Source organism: Watersipora subatra, chromosome 1, assembly GCF_963576615.1.
Source record: "Watersipora subatra chromosome 1, tzWatSuba1.1, whole genome shotgun sequence".
NCBI classification, from domain to species: Eukaryota; Metazoa; Bryozoa; class Gymnolaemata; order Cheilostomatida; family Watersiporidae; genus Watersipora; species Watersipora subatra.
Genome location: NC_088708.1, coordinates 54,771,253 through 54,790,309, shown reverse-complemented (window position 1 = coordinate 54,790,309; position 19,057 = coordinate 54,771,253). Strand labels below are relative to the sequence as shown.

Genomic DNA, 19,057 nt, shown 5'->3' with positions numbered 1-19,057 from the left:
CTAACATTATGTTTTGTAAAACAATAAAAATGTTCTCCCGGTGAGGCTCGATCTCACAGCCTCTGCATCTCATACTGTTTATAAGTACAGCGCGCTAACCGATTGCACCACTGGAGCTAGTGCTTTAGATATTTGTGGCAAATTTTTCCAATTGCGACTTTCTACTAACATTATGTTTTGTAACACAATAAAGTTTTGCTCCAGGTGAGGCTCGAACTCACAGCCTCTGCATCTCATACTGTTTATAAGTACAGCGCGCTAACCGATTGCGCCACTGGAGCTTGCGGTTGAGATATTTGTGACAACAATTTGCCATTCCGAATTTCTACTAACATTATGTTTTGTAACACAATAAAAATGTGCTCCAGGTGAGGCTCGAACTCACAGCCTCTGCATGTCATACTGATTATAAGTTCAGCGCACTTACCAATTGCATGACTGGAGCTTGAGATTTGGGTACAAATCACCAAATTTTTCCATTGCGACTTTCTACTAACATTATGTTTTGTAAAACAATAAAAATGTGCTCCCGGTGAGGCTCGATCTCACAGCCTCTGCATCTCATACTGTTTATAAGTACAGCGCACTAACCGATTGCACCACTGGAGCTTGTGGTTTAGATATTTGTGACAAAAATTTTCCATTGCGAATTTCCACTAACATCATGTTTTGTAACACAATAAAGTTTTGCTCCAGGTGAGGCTCGAAGTCACAGCCTCTGCATCTCATACTGTTTATAAGGACAGCGCACTAACCGATTGCACCACTGGAGCTTGTGGTTTAGATATTTATAACAGAATTTTCCGATTACGACTTCCTACTAACATTATGTTTTGTAACACAATAATAATGTGCTCCAGGTGAGGCTCGAACTCACAGCCTCTGCATCTCATACTGTTTATAAGTACAGCGCACTAACCAATTGCACCACTGGAGCTTGTGGTTGAGATATTTGTGACAGAAATTGGCCATTCCGATTTTCTACTAACATTATGTTTTGTAAAACAATAAAAATGTGCTCCAGGTGAGGCTCGAACTCACAGTCTCTGCATGTCATACTGATTATAAGTTCAGCGCACTAACCAATTGCACCACTGGAGCTTGTGAATTAGATATTTGTGACAAAAATTTCCCGTTGCGAATTTCTACTAACATTATGTTTTGTAACACAATAATAATGTGCTCCAGGTGAGGCTCGAACTCACAGCCTCTGCATCTCATACTGTTTATAAGTACAGCGCGCTAACCGATTGCGCCACTGGAGCTTGTGGTTGAAATATTTGTGACAAAAATTTGCCATTCCGAATTTCTACTAACATTATGTTTTGTAAAACAATAAAATTGTGCTCCAGGTGAAGCTCGAACTCACAGTCTCTGCATGTCATACCGATTATAAGTTCAGCGCACTAACCAATTGCATGACTGGAGCTTGAGATTAAGGTACAAATCACCAAATTTTTCCATTGCGACTTCCTACTATCATAATGTTTTGTCACAATAAAATTGTGCTCCAGGTGAGGCTCGAACGCACAGCCTCTGCATGTCATACTGATTATAAGATTAGCACACTAACCATTTGCATGACTGGAGCTTGTTATTTGGGTACAATTCACCAAATATTTCCATTGCGAATTTCTACTAACATCGTGTTTTGTAACACAATAATAATGTGCTCCAGGTGAGGCTCCAACTCACAGCATCTGCATCTCATACTGTTTATAAGTACAGCGCACTAACCGATTGCACCACTGGAGCTTGTGTTTTAGATATTTGTGACAAAGTTTTCCCATTACGACTTTCCACTAACATAATGTTTGTAACACAATAAAAATGTGGTCCAGGTGAGGCTCGAACTCACAGCCTCTGCATCTCATACTGTTTATAAGTACAGCGCGCTAACCGATTGCGCCACTGTAGCTTGTGGTTTAGATATTTGTGACAGAATTTTCCGATTACGACTTCCTGCTAACATTATGTTTTGTAACACAATAATAATGTGCTCCAGGTGAGGCTCCAACTCACAGCATCTGCATCTCATACTGTTTATAAGTACAGCGCACTAACCGATTGCACCACTGGAGCTTGTGTTTTAGATATTTGTGACAAAGTTTTCCCATTACGACTTTCCACTAACATAATGTTTGTAACACAATAAAAATGTGGTCCAGGTGAGGCTCGAACTCACAGCCTCTGCATCTCATACTGTTTATAAGTACAGCGCGCTAACCGATTGCGCCACTGTAGCTTGTGGTTTAGATATTTGTGACAGAATTTTCCGATTACGACTTCCTGCTAACATTATGTTTTGTAACACAATAATAATGTGCTCCAGGTGAGGCTCGAACTCACAGCCTCTGCATCTCATACTGTTTATAAGTACAGCGCACTAACCGATTGCACCACTGGAGCTTGTGATTTAGATATTTGTGACAAAAATTTCCCGTTGCGAATTTCTACTGATATTATGTTTTGTAACACAATAATAATGTGCTCCAGGTGAAGCTCGAACTCACAGCCTCTGCATCTCATACTGTTTATAAGTACCGCGCACTAACCGATTGCGCCACTGGAGCTTGTGGTTTAGATATTTGTGACAAAGATTTGCCATTCCGAATTTCTACTAACATTATGTTTTGTAACACAATAAAGTTTTGCTCCAGGTGAGGCTCGAACTCACAGCCTCTGCATCTCATACTGTTTATAAGTACAGCGCACTAACCGATTGCGCCACTGGAGCTTGCGGTTGAGATATTTGTGACAACAATTTGCCATTCCGAATTTCTACTAACATTATGTTTTGTAACACAATAAAAATGTGCTCCAGGTGAGGCTCGAACTCACAGCCTCTGCATGTCATACTGATTATAAGTTCAGCGCACTTACCAATTGCATGACTGGAGCTTGAGATTTAGGTACAAATCACCAAATTTTTCCATTGCGACTTTCTACTAACATTATGTTTTGTAAAACAATAAAAATGTGCTCCAGGTGAGGCTCGAACTCACAGCCTCTGCATCTCATACTGTTTATAAGTACATCGCGCTAACCGATTGCACCACTGGAGCTAGTGCTTTAGATATTTGTGGCAAATGTTTCCAATTGCGACTTTCTACTGACACTATGTTTTGGAACACAATAATAATGTGCTCCCGGTGAGGCTCGATCTCACAGCCTCTGCATCTCATACTGTTTATAAGTACAGCGCGCTAACCGATTGCACCACTGGATCTTGTGGTTTAGATATTTGTGACAAAAATTTGCCATTGCGAATTTTTACTAACATTATGTTTTGTAACGCAATAAAAATGTGCTCCAGGTGAGGCTCGAACTCACAGTCTCTGCATGTCATACTGATTATAAGATCAGCACACCAAACATTTGCATGACTGGAGCTTGTGATTTGGGTACAAATCACCAAATTTTTCTATTGCAAATTTCTACTGACACTGTATTTCTACACTATATTTTGTAACACAATAATAATGTGCTCCAGGTGAGGCTGTTTATAAGTACAGCGCGCTAACCGATTGCGCCACTGGAGCTTGTGGTTTAGATATTTGTGACAAAGTTTTCCCATTGCGACTTTCTACTATCATAATGTTTTGTAACACAATAAAATTGTGCTACAGGTGAGGCTCGAACTCACAGCCTCTGCATCTCATACTGTTTTTAAGTACAGCTCACTAACCAATTGCACCACTGGAGCTTGTGATTTCGGTATTTGTGACAAACTTTTCCCATTGCGACTTTCTATTATCATTTTGTTTTGTAACACAATAAAAATGTGGTCAAGGTGAGGCTCGAACTCACAGCCTCTGCATCTCATACTGTTTATAAGTACAGCGCACTAACCGATTGCACCACTGGAGCTTGTGGTTTAGATATTTGTGAGAAAATTTTCCCATTACGACTTCCTACTATCATAATGTTTTGTCACACAATAAAAATGTGCTCCAGGTGAGGCTCGAACTCACAGCCTCTGCATGTCATACTGATTATAAGATCAGCACACCAAACATTTGCATGACTGGAGCTTGTGATTTGGGTACAATTCACCAAATATTTCCTTTGCGAATTTCTACTAACATCATGTTTTGTAACACAATAATAATGTGCTCTAGGTGAAGCTCGAACTCACAGCCTCTGCATCTCATACTGTTTATAAGTACAGCGCGCTAACCGATTGCGCCACTGGAGCTTGTGGTTTAGATATTTGTGACAAAAATTTTCCATTGCGAATTTCCACTAACATCATGTTTTGTTATCATCATTGTTATCACCACTAACAATAAAGTTTTGCTCCAGGTGAGGCTCGAAGTCACAGCCTCTGCATCTCATACTGTTTATAAGGACAGCGCACTAACCGATTGCACCACTGGAGCTTGTGGTTTAGATATTTATAACAGAATTTTCCGATTACGACTTCCTACTAACATTATGTTTTGTAACACAATAATAATGTGCTCCAGGTGAGGCTCGAACTCACAGCCTCTGCATCTCATACTGTTTATAAGTACAGCGCGCTAACCAATTGCGCCACTGGAGCTTGTGGTTGAGATATTTGTGACAGAAATTTGCCATTCCGATTTTCTACTAACATTATGTTTTGTAAAACAATAAAAATGTGCTCCAGGTGAGGCTCGAACTCACAGCCTCTGCATCTCATACTGTTTATAAGTACAGCGCGCTAACCAATTGCGCCACTGGAGCTTGTGGTTGAGATATTTGTGACAAAAATTTGCCATTCCGATTTTCTACTAACATTATGTTTTGTAAAACAATAAAAATGTGCTCCAGGTGAAGCTCGAACTCACAGTCTCTGCATGTCATACTGATTATAAGTTCAGCGCACTAACCAATTGCACCACTGGAGCTTGTGATTTAGATATTTGTGACAAAAATTTCCCGTTGCGAATTTCTACTAACATTATGTTTTGTAACACAATAATAATGTGCTCCAGGTGAGGCTCGAACTCACAGCCTCTGCATCTCATACTGTTTATAAGTACAGCGCACTAACCGATTGCGCCACTAAAGCTTGTGGTTGAGATATTTGTGACAAAAATTTGCCATTCCGAATTTCTACTAACATTATGTTTTGTAAAACAATAAAATTGTGCTCCAGGTGAAGCTCGAACTCACAGTCTCTGCATGTCATACTGATTATAAGTTCAGCGCACTAACCAATTGCATGACTGGAGCTTGAGATTTAGGTACAAATCACCAAATTTTTCCATTGCGACTTTCTACTAATATTATGTTTTGTAAAACAATAAAAATGTGCTCCAGGTGAGGCTCGAACTCACAGCCTCTGCATCTCCTACTGTTTTTAGGTACAGCTCACTAACCAATTGCACCACTGGAGCTTGTGATTTAGATATTTGTGACAAAAATTTCCCGTTGCGAATTTCTACTGATATTATGTTTTGTAACACAATAATAATGTGCTCCAGGTGAAGCTCGAACTCACAGCCTCTGCATCTCATACTGTTTATAAGTACAGCGCGCTAACCGATTGCGCCACTGGAGCTTGTGGTTTAGATATTTGTGACAAAAATTTGCCATTCCGAATTTCTACAAACATAATGTTTTGTAACACAATAAAAGTATGGTCCAGGTGAGGCTCGAACTCACAGTCTCTGCATGTCATACTGATTATAAGTTCAGCGCACTTACCAATTGCATGACTGGAGCTTGAGATTAAGGTACAAATCACCAAATTTTTCCATTGCGACTTTCTACTAACATTATGTTTTGTAAAACAATAAAAATGTGCTCCAGGTGAGGCTCGAACTCACAGCCTCTGCATCTCATACTGTTTTTAAATACAGCTCACTAACCAATTGCACCACTGGAGCTTGTGATTTCGGTATTTGTGACAAACTTTTCCCATTGCGACTTTCTACTAACATTTTGTTTTGTAACCCAAGAAAAATGTGGTCAAGGTGAGGCTCGAACTTACAGCCTCTGCATCTCATACTGTTTATAAGTACAGCGCACTAACCGATTGCACCACTGGAGCTTGTGCTTTAGATCTTTGTGGCAAATTTTTCCAATTGCGACTTTCTACTAACATTATTTTTTGTAACACAATAATAATGTGCTCCAGGTGAGGCTGTTTATAAGTACAGCGCGCTAACCGATTGCGCCACTGGAGCTTGTGGTTTAGATATTTGTGACAAAGTTTTCCCATTACGACTTTCTACTATCATAATGTTTTGTAACACAATAAAAATGCGCTCCAGATGAGGCTCGAACTCACAGCCTCTGCATCTCATACTGTTTATAAGTACAGCGCACTAACCGATTGCACCACTGGAGCTTGTGGTTTAGATATTTGTGACAAAATTTTCCCATTACGACTTCCTACTATCATAATGTTTTGTCACAATAAAATTGTGCTCCAGGTGAGGCTCGAACGCACAGCCTCTGCATGTCATACTGATTATAAGATTAGCACACTAACCATTTGCATGACTGGAGCTTGTTATTTGGGTACAATTCACCAAATATTTCCATTGCGAATTTCTACTAACATCGTGTTTTGTAACACAATAATAATGTGCTCCAGGTGAGGCTCCAACTCACAGCATCTGCATCTCATACTGTTTATAAGTACAGCGCACTAACCGATTGCACCACTGGAGCTTGTGGTTTAGATATTTGTGACAAAGTTTTCCCATTACGACTTTCCACTAACATAATGTTTGTAACACAATAAAAATGTGGTCCAGGTGAGGCTCGAACTCACAGCCTCTGCATCTCATACTGTTTATAAGTACAGCGCGCTAACCGATTGCGCCACTGTAGCTTGTGGTTTAGATATTTGTGACAGAATTTTCCGATTACGACTTCCTGCTAACATTATGTTTTGTAACACAATAATAATGTGCTCCAGGTGAGGCTCGAACTCACAGCCTCTGCATCTCATACTGTTTATAAGTACAGCGCACTAACCGATTGCACCACTGGAGCTTGTGATTTAGATATTTGTGACAAAAATTTCCCGTTGCGAATTTCTACTGATATTATGTTTTGTAACACAATAATAATGTGCTCCAGGTGAAGCTCGAACTCACAGCCTCTGCATCTCATACTGTTTATAAGTACAGCGCACTAACCGATTGCGCCACTGGAGCTTGTGGTTTAGATATTTGTGACAAAGATTTGCCATTCCGAATTTCTACTAACATTTTGTTTTGTAACCCAATAAAAATGTGGTCAAGGTGAGGCTCGAACTCACAGCCTCTGCATCTCATACTGTTTATAAGTACAGCGCGCTAACCGATTGCACCACTGGAGCTTGTGGTTTAGATATTTGTGACAAAAATTTACCATTGCGAATTTCTACTACCATTATGTTTTGTAACACAATAAATTTGTGCTCCAGGTGAGGCTCGAATTCACAGCCTCTGCATGTCATACTGATTATAAGTTCAGCGCACTTACCAATTGCATGACTGGAGCTTGAGATTTGGGTACAAATCACCAAATTTTTCCATTGCGACTTTCTACTAACATTATGTTTTGTAAAACAATAAAAATGTGCTCCCGGTGAGGCTCGATCTCACAGCCTCTGCATCTCATACTGTTTATAAGTACAGCGCACTAACCGATTGCACCACTGGAGCTTGTGGTTTAGATATTTGTGACAAAAATTTTCCATTGCGAATTTCCACTAACATCATGTTTTGTAACACAATAAAGTTTTGCTCCAGGTGAGGCTCGAAGTCACAGCCTCTGCATCTCATACTGTTTATAAGGACAGCGCACTAACCGATTGCACCACTGGAGCTTGTGGTTTAGATATTTATAACAGAATTTTCCGATTACGACTTCCTACTAACATTATGTTTTGTAACACAATAATAATGTGCTCCAGGTGAGGCTCGAACTCACAGCCTCTGCATCTCATACTGTTTATAAGTACAGCGCACTAACCAATTGCACCACTGGAGCTTGTGGTTGAGATATTTGTGACAGAAATTTGCCATTCCGATTTTCTACTAACATTATGTTTTGTAAAACAATAAAAATGTGCTCCAGGTGAGGCTCGAACTCACAGTCTCTGCATGTCATACTGATTATAAGTTCAGCGCACTAACCAATTGCACCACTGGAGCTTGTGATTTAGATATTTGTGACACAAATTTCCCGTTGCGAATTTCTACTAACATTATGTTTTGTAACACAATAATAATGTGCTCCAGGTGAGGCTCGAACTCACAGCCTCTGCATCTCATACTGTTTATAAGTACAGCGCGCTAACCGATTGCGCCACTGTAGCTTGTGGTTTAGATATTTGTGACAGAATTTTCCGATTACGACTTCCTGCTAACATTATGTTTTGTAACACAATAATAATGTGCTCCAGGTGAGGCTCGAACTCACAGCCTCTGCATCTCATACTGTTTATAAGTACAGCGCACTAACCGATTGCACCACTGGAGCTTGTGATTTAGATATTTGTGACAAAAATTTCCCGTTGCGAATTTCTACTGATATTATGTTTTGTAACACAATAATAATGTGCTCCAGGTGAAGCTCGAACTCACAGCCTCTGCATCTCATACTGTTTATAAGTACAGCGCACTAACCGATTGCGCCACTGGAGCTTGTGGTTTAGATATTTGTGACAAAGATTTGCCATTCCGAATTTCTACTAACATTTTGTTTTGTAACCCAATAAAAATGTGGTCAAGGTGAGGCTCGAACTCACAGCCTCTGCATCTCATACTGTTTATAAGTACAGCGCGCTAACCGATTGCACCACTGGAGCTTGTGGTTTAGATATTTGTGACAAAAATTTACCATTGCGAATTTCTACTACCATTATGTTTTGTAACACAATAAATTTGTGCTCCAGGTGAGGCTCGAACTCACAGCCTCTGCATGTCATACTGATTATAAGATCAGCACACTAACCATTTGCATGACTGGAGCTTGTGATTTGGGTACAAATCACCAAATTTTTCCTTTGCGACTTTCCACTAACATTATGTTTTGTAAAACAATAAAAATGTTCTCCCGGTGAGGCTCGATCTCACAGCCTCTGCATCTCATACTGTTTATAAGTACAGCGCGCTAACCGATTGCACCACTGGAGCTAGTGCTTTAGATATTTGTGGCAAATTTTTCCAATTGCGACTTTCTACTAACATTATGTTTTGTAACACAATAAAGTTTTGCTCCAGGTGAGGCTCGAACTCACAGCCTCTGCATCTCATACTGTTTATAAGTACAGCGCGCTAACCGATTGCGCCACTGGAGCTTGCGGTTGAGATATTTGTGACAACAATTTGCCATTCCGAATTTCTACTAACATTATGTTTTGTAACACAATAAAAATGTGCTCCAGGTGAGGCTCGAACTCACAGCCTCTGCATGTCATACTGATTATAAGTTCAGCGCACTTACCAATTGCATGACTGGAGCTTGAGATTTGGGTACAAATCACCAAATTTTTCCATTGCGACTTTCTACTAACATTATGTTTTGTAAAACAATAAAAATGTGCTCCCGGTGAGGCTCGATCTCACAGCCTCTGCATCTCATACTGTTTATAAGTACAGCGCACTAACCGATTGCACCACTGGAGCTTGTGGTTTAGATATTTGTGACAAAAATTTTCCATTGCGAATTTCCACTAACATCATGTTTTGTAACACAATAAAGTTTTGCTCCAGGTGAGGCTCGAAGTCACAGCCTCTGCATCTCATACTGTTTATAAGGACAGCGCACTAACCGATTGCACCACTGGAGCTTGTGGTTTAGATATTTATAACAGAATTTTCCGATTACGACTTCCTACTAACATTATGTTTTGTAACACAATAATAATGTGCTCCAGGTGAGGCTCGAACTCACAGCCTCTGCATCTCATACTGTTTATAAGTACAGCGCACTAACCAATTGCACCACTGGAGCTTGTGGTTGAGATATTTGTGACAGAAATTTGCCATTCCGATTTTCTACTAACATTATGTTTTGTAAAACAATAAAAATGTGCTCCAGGTGAGGCTCGAACTCACAGTCTCTGCATGTCATACTGATTATAAGTTCAGCGCACTAACCAATTGCACCACTGGAGCTTGTGATTTAGATATTTGTGACAAAAATTTCCCGTTGCGAATTTCTACTAACATTATGTTTTGTAACACAATAATAATGTGCTCCAGGTGAGGCTCGAACTCACAGCCTCTGCATCTCATACTGTTTATAAGTACAGCGCGCTAACCGATTGCGCCACTGGAGCTTGTGGTTGAAATATTTGTGACAAAAATTTGCCATTCCGAATTTCTACTAACATTATGTTTTGTAAAACAATAAAATTGTGCTCCAGGTGAAGCTCGAACTCACAGTCTCTGCATGTCATACCGATTATAAGTTCAGCGCACTAACCAATTGCATGACTGGAGCTTGAGATTAAGGTACAAATCACCAAATTTTTCCATTGCGACTTTCTACTAATATTATGTTTTGTAAAACAATAAAAATGTGCTCCAGGTGAGGCTCGAACTCACAGCCTCTGCATCTCCTACTGTTTTTAGGTACAGCTCACTAACCGATTGCACCACTGGAGCTTGTGATTTAGATATTTGTGACAAAAATTTCCCGTTGCGAATTTCTACTGATATTATGTTTTGTAACACAATAATAATGTGCCCCAGGTGAAGCTCGAACTCACAGCCTCTGCATCTCATACTGTTTATAAGTACAGCGCGCTAACCGATTGCACCACTGGAGCTTGTGGTTTAGATATTTGTGACAAAAATTTGCCATTCCGAATTTCTACTAACATAATGTTTTGTAACACAATAATAATGTGCTCCAGGTGAAGCTCGAACTCACAGCCTCTGCATCTCATACTGTTTATAAGTACAGCGCGCTAACCGATTGCACCACTGGAGCTTGTGGTTTAGATATTTGTGACAAAAATTTTTCCATTGCGACTTTCTACTAATATTATGTTTTGTAAAACAATAAAAATGTGTTCCAGGTGAGGCTCGAACTCACAGCCTCTGCATCTCATACTGTTTTTAAATACAGCTCACTAACCAATTGCACCACTGGAGCTTGTGATTTCGGTATTTGTGACAAACTTTTCCCATTGCGACTTTCTACTAACATTTTGTTTTGTAACCCAATAAAAATGTGGTCTAGGTGAGGCTCGAACTTACAGCCTCTGCATCTCATACTGTTTATAAGTACAGCGCACTAACCGATTGCGCCACTGGAGCTTGTGCTTTAGATCTTTGTGGCAAATTTTTCCAATTGCGACTTTCTACTAACATTATGTTTTGTAACACAATAATAATGTGCACGCGGTGAGGCTCGATCTCACAGCCTCTGCATCTCATACTGTTTATAAGTACAGCGCGCTAACCGATTGCACCACTGGATCTTGTGGTTTAGATATTTGTGACAAAAATTTGCCATTGCGAATTTTTACTAACATTATGTTTTGTAACGCAATAAAAATGTGCTCCAGGTGAGGCTCGAACTCACAGTCTCTGCATGTCATACTGATTATAAGATCAGCACACCAAACATTTGCATGACTGGAGCTTGTGATTTGGGTACAAATCACCAAATTTTTCTATTGCAAATTTCTACTGACACTGTATTTCTACACTATATTTTGTAACACAATAATAATGTGCTCCAGGTGAGGCTGTTTATAAGTACAGCGCGCTAACCGATTGCGCCACTGGAGCTTGTGGTTTAGATATTTGTGACAAAGTTTTCCCATTGCGACTTTCTACTATCATAATGTTTTGTAACACAATAAAATTGTGCTACAGGTGAGGCTCGAACTCACAGCCTCTGCATCTCATACTGTTTTTAAGTACAGCTCACTAACCAATTGCACCACTGGAGCTTGTGATTTCGGTATTTGTGACAAACTTTTCCCATTGCGACTTTCTATTATCATTTTGTTTTGTAACACAATAAAAATGTGGTCAAGGTGAGGCTCGAACTCACAGCCTCTGCATCTCATACTGTTTATAAGTACAGCGCACTAACCGATTGCACCACTGGAGCTTGTGGTTTAGATATTTGTGAGAAAATTTTCCCATTACGACTTCCTACTATCATAATGTTTTGTCACACAATAAAAATGTGCTCCAGGTGAGGCTCGAACTCACAGCCTCTGCATGTCATACTGATTATAAGATCAGCACACCAAACATTTGCATGACTGGAGCTTGTGATTTGGGTACAATTCACCAAATATTTCCTTTGCGAATTTCTACTAACATCATGTTTTGTAACACAATAATAATGTGCTCTAGGTGAAGCTCGAACTCACAGCCTCTGCATCTCATACTGTTTATAAGTACAGCGCGCTAACCGATTGCGCCACTGGAGCTTGTGGTTTAGATATTTGTGACAAAAATTTTCCATTGCGAATTTCCACTAACATCATGTTTTGTTATCATCATTGTTATCACCACTAACAATAAAGTTTTGCTCCAGGTGAGGCTCGAAGTCACAGCCTCTGCATCTCATACTGTTTATAAGGACAGCGCACTAACCGATTGCACCACTGGAGCTTGTGGTTTAGATATTTATAACAGAATTTTCCGATTACGACTTCCTACTAACATTATGTTTTGTAACACAATAATAATGTGCTCCAGGTGAGGCTCGAACTCACAGCCTCTGCATCTCATACTGTTTATAAGTACAGCGCGCTAACCAATTGCGCCACTGGAGCTTGTGGTTGAGATATTTGTGACAGAAATTTGCCATTCCGATTTTCTACTAACATTATGTTTTGTAAAACAATAAAAATGTGCTCCAGGTGAGGCTCGAACTCACAGCCTCTGCATCTCATACTGTTTATAAGTACAGCGCGCTAACCAATTGCGCCACTGGAGCTTGTGGTTGAGATATTTGTGACAAAAATTTGCCATTCCGATTTTCTACTAACATTATGTTTTGTAAAACAATAAAAATGTGCTCCAGGTGAAGCTCGAACTCACAGTCTCTGCATGTCATACTGATTATAAGTTCAGCGCACTAACCAATTGCACCACTGGAGCTTGTGATTTAGATATTTGTGACAAAAATTTCCCGTTGCGAATTTCTACTAACATTATGTTTTGTAACACAATAATAATGTGCTCCAGGTGAGGCTCGAACTCACAGCCTCTGCATCTCATACTGTTTATAAGTACAGCGCACTAACCGATTGCGCCACTAAAGCTTGTGGTTGAGATATTTGTGACAAAAATTTGCCATTCCGAATTTCTACTAACATTATGTTTTGTAAAACAATAAAATTGTGCTCCAGGTGAAGCTCGAACTCACAGTCTCTGCATGTCATACTGATTATAAGTTCAGCGCACTAACCAATTGCATGACTGGAGCTTGAGATTTAGGTACAAATCACCAAATTTTTCCATTGCGACTTTCTACTAATATTATGTTTTGTAAAACAATAAAAATGTGCTCCAGGTGAGGCTCGAACTCACAGCCTCTGCATCTCCTACTGTTTTTAGGTACAGCTCACTAACCAATTGCACCACTGGAGCTTGTGATTTAGATATTTGTGACAAAAATTTCCCGTTGCGAATTTCTACTGATATTATGTTTTGTAACACAATAATAATGTGCTCCAGGTGAAGCTCGAACTCACAGCCTCTGCATCTCATACTGTTTATAAGTACAGCGCGCTAACCGATTGCGCCACTGGAGCTTGTGGTTTAGATATTTGTGACAAAAATTTGCCATTCCGAATTTCTACAAACATAATGTTTTGTAACACAATAAAAGTATGGTCCAGGTGAGGCTCGAACTCACAGTCTCTGCATGTCATACTGATTATAAGTTCAGCGCACTTACCAATTGCATGACTGGAGCTTGAGATTAAGGTACAAATCACCAAATTTTTCCATTGCGACTTTCTACTAACATTATGTTTTGTAAAACAATAAAAATGTGCTCCAGGTGAGGCTCGAACTCACAGCCTCTGCATCTCATACTGTTTTTAAATACAGCTCACTAACCAATTGCACCACTGGAGCTTGTGATTTCGGTATTTGTGACAAACTTTTCCCATTGCGACTTTCTACTAACATTTTGTTTTGTAACCCAAGAAAAATGTGGTCAAGGTGAGGCTCGAACTTACAGCCTCTGCATCTCATACTGTTTATAAGTACAGCGCACTAACCGATTGCACCACTGGAGCTTGTGCTTTAGATCTTTGTGGCAAATTTTTCCAATTGCGACTTTCTACTAACATTATTTTTTGTAACACAATAATAATGTGCTCCAGGTGAGGCTGTTTATAAGTACAGCGCGCTAACCGATTGCGCCACTGGAGCTTGTGGTTTAGATATTTGTGACAAAGTTTTCCCATTACGACTTTCTACTATCATAATGTTTTGTAACACAATAAAAATGCGCTCCAGATGAGGCTCGAACTCACAGCCTCTGCATCTCATACTGTTTATAAGTACAGCGCACTAACCGATTGCACCACTGGAGCTTGTGGTTTAGATATTTGTGACAAAATTTTCCCATTACGACTTCCTACTATCATAATGTTTTGTCACAATAAAATTGTGCTCCAGGTGAGGCTCGAACGCACAGCCTCTGCATGTCATACTGATTATAAGATTAGCACACTAACCATTTGCATGACTGGAGCTTGTTATTTGGGTACAATTCACCAAATATTTCCATTGCGAATTTCTACTAACATCGTGTTTTGTAACACAATAATAATGTGCTCCAGGTGAGGCTCCAACTCACAGCATCTGCATCTCATACTGTTTATAAGTACAGCGCACTAACCGATTGCACCACTGGAGCTTGTGGTTTAGATATTTGTGACAAAGTTTTCCCATTACGACTTTCCACTAACATAATGTTTGTAACACAATAAAAATGTGGTCCAGGTGAGGCTCGAACTCACAGCCTCTGCATCTCATACTGTTTATAAGTACAGCGCGCTAACCGATTGCGCCACTGTAGCTTGTGGTTTAGATATTTGTGACAGAATTTTCCGATTACGACTTCCTGCTAACATTATGTTTTGTAACACAATAATAATGTGCTCCAGGTGAGGCTCGAACTCACAGCCTCTGCATCTCATACTGTTTATAAGTACAGCGCACTAACCGATTGCACCACTGGAGCTTGTGATTTAGATATTTGTGACAAAAATTTCCCGTTGCGAATTTCTACTGATATTATGTTTTGTAACACAATAATAATGTGCTCCAGGTGAAGCTCGAACTCACAGCCTCTGCATCTCATACTGTTTATAAGTACAGCGCACTAACCGATTGCGCCACTGGAGCTTGTGGTTTAGATATTTGTGACAAAGATTTGCCATTCCGAATTTCTACTAACATTTTGTTTTGTAACCCAATAAAAATGTGGTCAAGGTGAGGCTCGAACTCACAGCCTCTGCATCTCATACTGTTTATAAGTACAGCGCGCTAACCGATTGCACCACTGGAGCTTGTGGTTTAGATATTTGTGACAAAAATTTACCATTGCGAATTTCTACTACCATTATGTTTTGTAACACAATAAATTTGTGCTCCAGGTGAGGCTCGAATTCACAGCCTCTGCATGTCATACTGATTATAAGTTCAGCGCACTTACCAATTGCATGACTGGAGCTTGAGATTTGGGTACAAATCACCAAATTTTTCCATTGCGACTTTCTACTAACATTATGTTTTGTAAAACAATAAAAATGTGCTCCCGGTGAGGCTCGATCTCACAGCCTCTGCATCTCATACTGTTTATAAGTACAGCGCACTAACCGATTGCACCACTGGAGCTTGTGGTTTAGATATTTGTGACAAAAATTTTCCATTGCGAATTTCCACTAACATCATGTTTTGTAACACAATAAAGTTTTGCTCCAGGTGAGGCTCGAAGTCACAGCCTCTGCATCTCATACTGTTTATAAGGACAGCGCACTAACCGATTGCACCACTGGAGCTTGTGGTTTAGATATTTATAACAGAATTTTCCGATTACGACTTCCTACTAACATTATGTTTTGTAACACAATAATAATGTGCTCCAGGTGAGGCTCGAACTCACAGCCTCTGCATCTCATACTGTTTATAAGTACAGCGCACTAACCAATTGCACCACTGGAGCTTGTGGTTGAGATATTTGTGACAGAAATTTGCCATTCCGATTTTCTACTAACATTATGTTTTGTAAAACAATAAAAATGTGCTCCAGGTGAGGCTCGAACTCACAGTCTCTGCATGTCATACTGATTATAAGTTCAGCGCACTAACCAATTGCACCACTGGAGCTTGTGATTTAGATATTTGTGACACAAATTTCCCGTTGCGAATTTCTACTAACATTATGTTTTGTAACACAATAATAATGTGCTCCAGGTGAGGCTCGAACTCACAGCCTCTGCATCTCATACTGTTTATAAGTACAGCGCGCTAACCGATTGCGCCACTGTAGCTTGTGGTTTAGATATTTGTGACAGAATTTTCCGATTACGACTTCCTGCTAACATTATGTTTTGTAACACAATAATAATGTGCTCCAGGTGAGGCTCGAACTCACAGCCTCTGCATCTCATACTGTTTATAAGTACAGCGCACTAACCGATTGCACCACTGGAGCTTGTGATTTAGATATTTGTGACAAAAATTTCCCGTTGCGAATTTCTACTGATATTATGTTTTGTAACACAATAATAATGTGCTCCAGGTGAAGCTCGAACTCACAGCCTCTGCATCTCATACTGTTTATAAGTACAGCGCACTAACCGATTGCGCCACTGGAGCTTGTGGTTTAGATATTTGTGACAAAGATTTGCCATTCCGAATTTCTACTAACATTTTGTTTTGTAACCCAATAAAAATGTGGTCAAGGTGAGGCTCGAACTCACAGCCTCTGCATCTCATACTGTTTATAAGTACAGCGCGCTAACCGATTGCACCACTGGAGCTTGTGGTTTAGATATTTGTGACAAAAATTTACCATTGCGAATTTCTACTACCATTATGTTTTGTAACACAATAAATTTGTGCTCCAGGTGAGGCTCGAACTCACAGCCTCTGCATGTCATACTGATTATAAGATCAGCACACTAACCATTTGCATGACTGGAGCTTGTGATTTGGGTACAAATCACCAAATTTTTCCTTTGCGACTTTCCACTAACATTATGTTTTGTAAAACAATAAAAATGTTCTCCCGGTGAGGCTCGATCTCACAGCCTCTGCATCTCATACTGTTTATAAGTACAGCGCGCTAACCGATTGCACCACTGGAGCTAGTGCTTTAGATATTTGTGGCAAATTTTTCCAATTGCGACTTTCTACTAACATTATGTTTTGTAACACAATAAAGTTTTGCTCCAGGTGAGGCTCGAACTCACAGCCTCTGCATCTCATACTGTTTATAAGTACAGCGCGCTAACCGATTGCGCCACTGGAGCTTGCGGTTGAGATATTTGTGACAACAATTTGCCATTCCGAATTTCTACTAACATTATGTTTTGTAACACAATAAAAATGTGCTCCAGGTGAGGCTCGAACTCACAGCCTCTGCATGTCATACTGATTATAAGTTCAGCGCACTTACCAATTGCATGACTGGAGCTTGAGATTTGGGTACAAATCACCAAATTTTTCCATTGCGACTTTCTACTAACATTATGTTTTGTAAAACAATAAAAATGTGCTCCCGGTGAGGCTCGATCTCACAGCCTCTGCATCTCATACTGTTTATAAGTACAGCGCACTAACCGATTGCACCACTGGAGCTTGTGGTTTAGATATTTGTGACAAAAATTTTCCATTGCGAATTTCCACTAACATCATGTTTTGTAACACAATAAAGTTTTGCTCCAGGTGAGGCTCGAAGTCACAGCCTCTGCATCTCATACTGTTTATAAGGACAGCGCACTAACCGATTGCACCACTGGAGCTTGTGGTTTAGATATTTATAACAGAATTTTCCGATTACGACTTCCTACTAACATTATGTTTTGTAACACAATAATAATGTGCTCCAGGTGAGGCTCGAACTCACAGCCTCTGCATCTCATACTGTTTATAAGTACAGCGCACTAACCAATTGCACCACTGGAGCTTGTGGTTGAGATATTTGTGACAGAAATTTGCCATTCCGATTTTCTACTAACATTATGTTTTGTAAAACAATAAAAATGTGCTCCAGGTGAGGCTCGAACTCACAGTCTCTGCATGTCATACTGATTATAAGTTCAGCGCACTAACCAATTGCACCACTGGAGCTTGTGATTTAGATATTTGTGACAAAAATTTCCCGTTGCGAATTTCTACTAACATTATGTTTTGTAACACAATAATAATGTGCTCCAGGTGAGGCTCGAACTCACAGCCTCTGCATCTCATACTGTTTATAAGTACAGCGCGCTAACCGATTGCGCCACTGGAGCTTGTGGTTGAAATATTTGTGACAAAAATTTGCCATTCCGAATTTCTACTAACATTATGTTTTGTAAAACAATAAAATTGTGCTCCAGGTGAAGCTCGAACTCACAGTCTCTGCATGTCATACCGATTATAAGTTCAGCGCACTAACCAATTGCATGACTGGAGCTTGAGATTAAGGTACAAATCACCAAATTTTTCCATTGCGACTTTCTACTAATATTATGTTTTGTAAAACAATAAAAATGTGCTCCAGGTGAGGCTCGAACTCACAGCCTCTGCATCTCCTACTGTTTTTAGGTACAGCTCACTAACCGATTGCACCACTGGAGCTTGTGATTTAGATATTTGTGACAAAAATTTCCCGTTGCGAATTTCTACTGATATTATGTTTTGTAACACAATAATAATGTGCCCCAGGTGAAGCTCGAACTCACAGCCTCTGCATCTCATACTGTTTATAAGTACAGCGCGCTAACCGATTGCACCACTGGAGCTTGTGGTTTAGATATTTGTGACAAAAATTTGCCATTCCGAATTTCTACTAACATAATGTTTTGTAACACAATAATAATGTGCTCCAGGTGAAGCTCGAACTCACAGCCTCTGCATCTCATACTGTTTATAAGTAC

General features: G+C 39.8%; 10 non-coding genes across 10 annotated transcripts; all 10 read right to left on the bottom strand.

Annotated features, from left to right (window-relative positions):
- Positions 1 to 196: 196 nt before the first annotated feature.
- Positions 197 to 281, bottom strand: Trnai-uau (transfer RNA isoleucine (anticodon UAU)). The gene is given in 2 exon segments: positions 197 to 232; positions 244 to 281. It is a non-coding gene; the product is annotated as a tRNA-Ile (tRNA).
- Positions 282 to 1,180: 899 nt separating this feature from the next.
- Trnai-uau (transfer RNA isoleucine (anticodon UAU)) lies at positions 1,181 to 1,265 on the bottom strand. Its single transcript is given in 2 exon segments — positions 1,181 to 1,216; positions 1,228 to 1,265. It is a non-coding gene; the product is annotated as a tRNA-Ile (tRNA).
- A 3,196-nt stretch (positions 1,266 to 4,461) lies between these two features.
- Positions 4,462 to 4,546, bottom strand: Trnai-uau (transfer RNA isoleucine (anticodon UAU)). The gene is given in 2 exon segments: positions 4,462 to 4,497; positions 4,509 to 4,546. It is a non-coding gene; the product is annotated as a tRNA-Ile (tRNA).
- A 79-nt stretch (positions 4,547 to 4,625) lies between these two features.
- On the bottom strand, positions 4,626 to 4,710 carry Trnai-uau (transfer RNA isoleucine (anticodon UAU)). The gene is given in 2 exon segments: positions 4,626 to 4,661; positions 4,673 to 4,710. It is a non-coding gene; the product is annotated as a tRNA-Ile (tRNA).
- Positions 4,711 to 9,186: 4,476 nt separating this feature from the next.
- Positions 9,187 to 9,271, bottom strand: Trnai-uau (transfer RNA isoleucine (anticodon UAU)). The gene is given in 2 exon segments: positions 9,187 to 9,222; positions 9,234 to 9,271. It is a non-coding gene; the product is annotated as a tRNA-Ile (tRNA).
- An 899-nt stretch (positions 9,272 to 10,170) lies between these two features.
- Positions 10,171 to 10,255, bottom strand: Trnai-uau (transfer RNA isoleucine (anticodon UAU)). Its single transcript is given in 2 exon segments — positions 10,171 to 10,206; positions 10,218 to 10,255. It is a non-coding gene; the product is annotated as a tRNA-Ile (tRNA).
- Positions 10,256 to 12,636: 2,381 nt separating this feature from the next.
- Trnai-uau (transfer RNA isoleucine (anticodon UAU)) lies at positions 12,637 to 12,721 on the bottom strand. The gene is given in 2 exon segments: positions 12,637 to 12,672; positions 12,684 to 12,721. It is a non-coding gene; the product is annotated as a tRNA-Ile (tRNA).
- A 79-nt stretch (positions 12,722 to 12,800) lies between these two features.
- On the bottom strand, positions 12,801 to 12,885 carry Trnai-uau (transfer RNA isoleucine (anticodon UAU)). The gene is given in 2 exon segments: positions 12,801 to 12,836; positions 12,848 to 12,885. It is a non-coding gene; the product is annotated as a tRNA-Ile (tRNA).
- Positions 12,886 to 17,361: 4,476 nt separating this feature from the next.
- Trnai-uau (transfer RNA isoleucine (anticodon UAU)) lies at positions 17,362 to 17,446 on the bottom strand. The gene is given in 2 exon segments: positions 17,362 to 17,397; positions 17,409 to 17,446. It is a non-coding gene; the product is annotated as a tRNA-Ile (tRNA).
- Positions 17,447 to 18,345: 899 nt separating this feature from the next.
- Positions 18,346 to 18,430, bottom strand: Trnai-uau (transfer RNA isoleucine (anticodon UAU)). Its single transcript is given in 2 exon segments — positions 18,346 to 18,381; positions 18,393 to 18,430. It is a non-coding gene; the product is annotated as a tRNA-Ile (tRNA).
- Between the last annotated feature and the right edge of the window lie 627 nt (positions 18,431 to 19,057).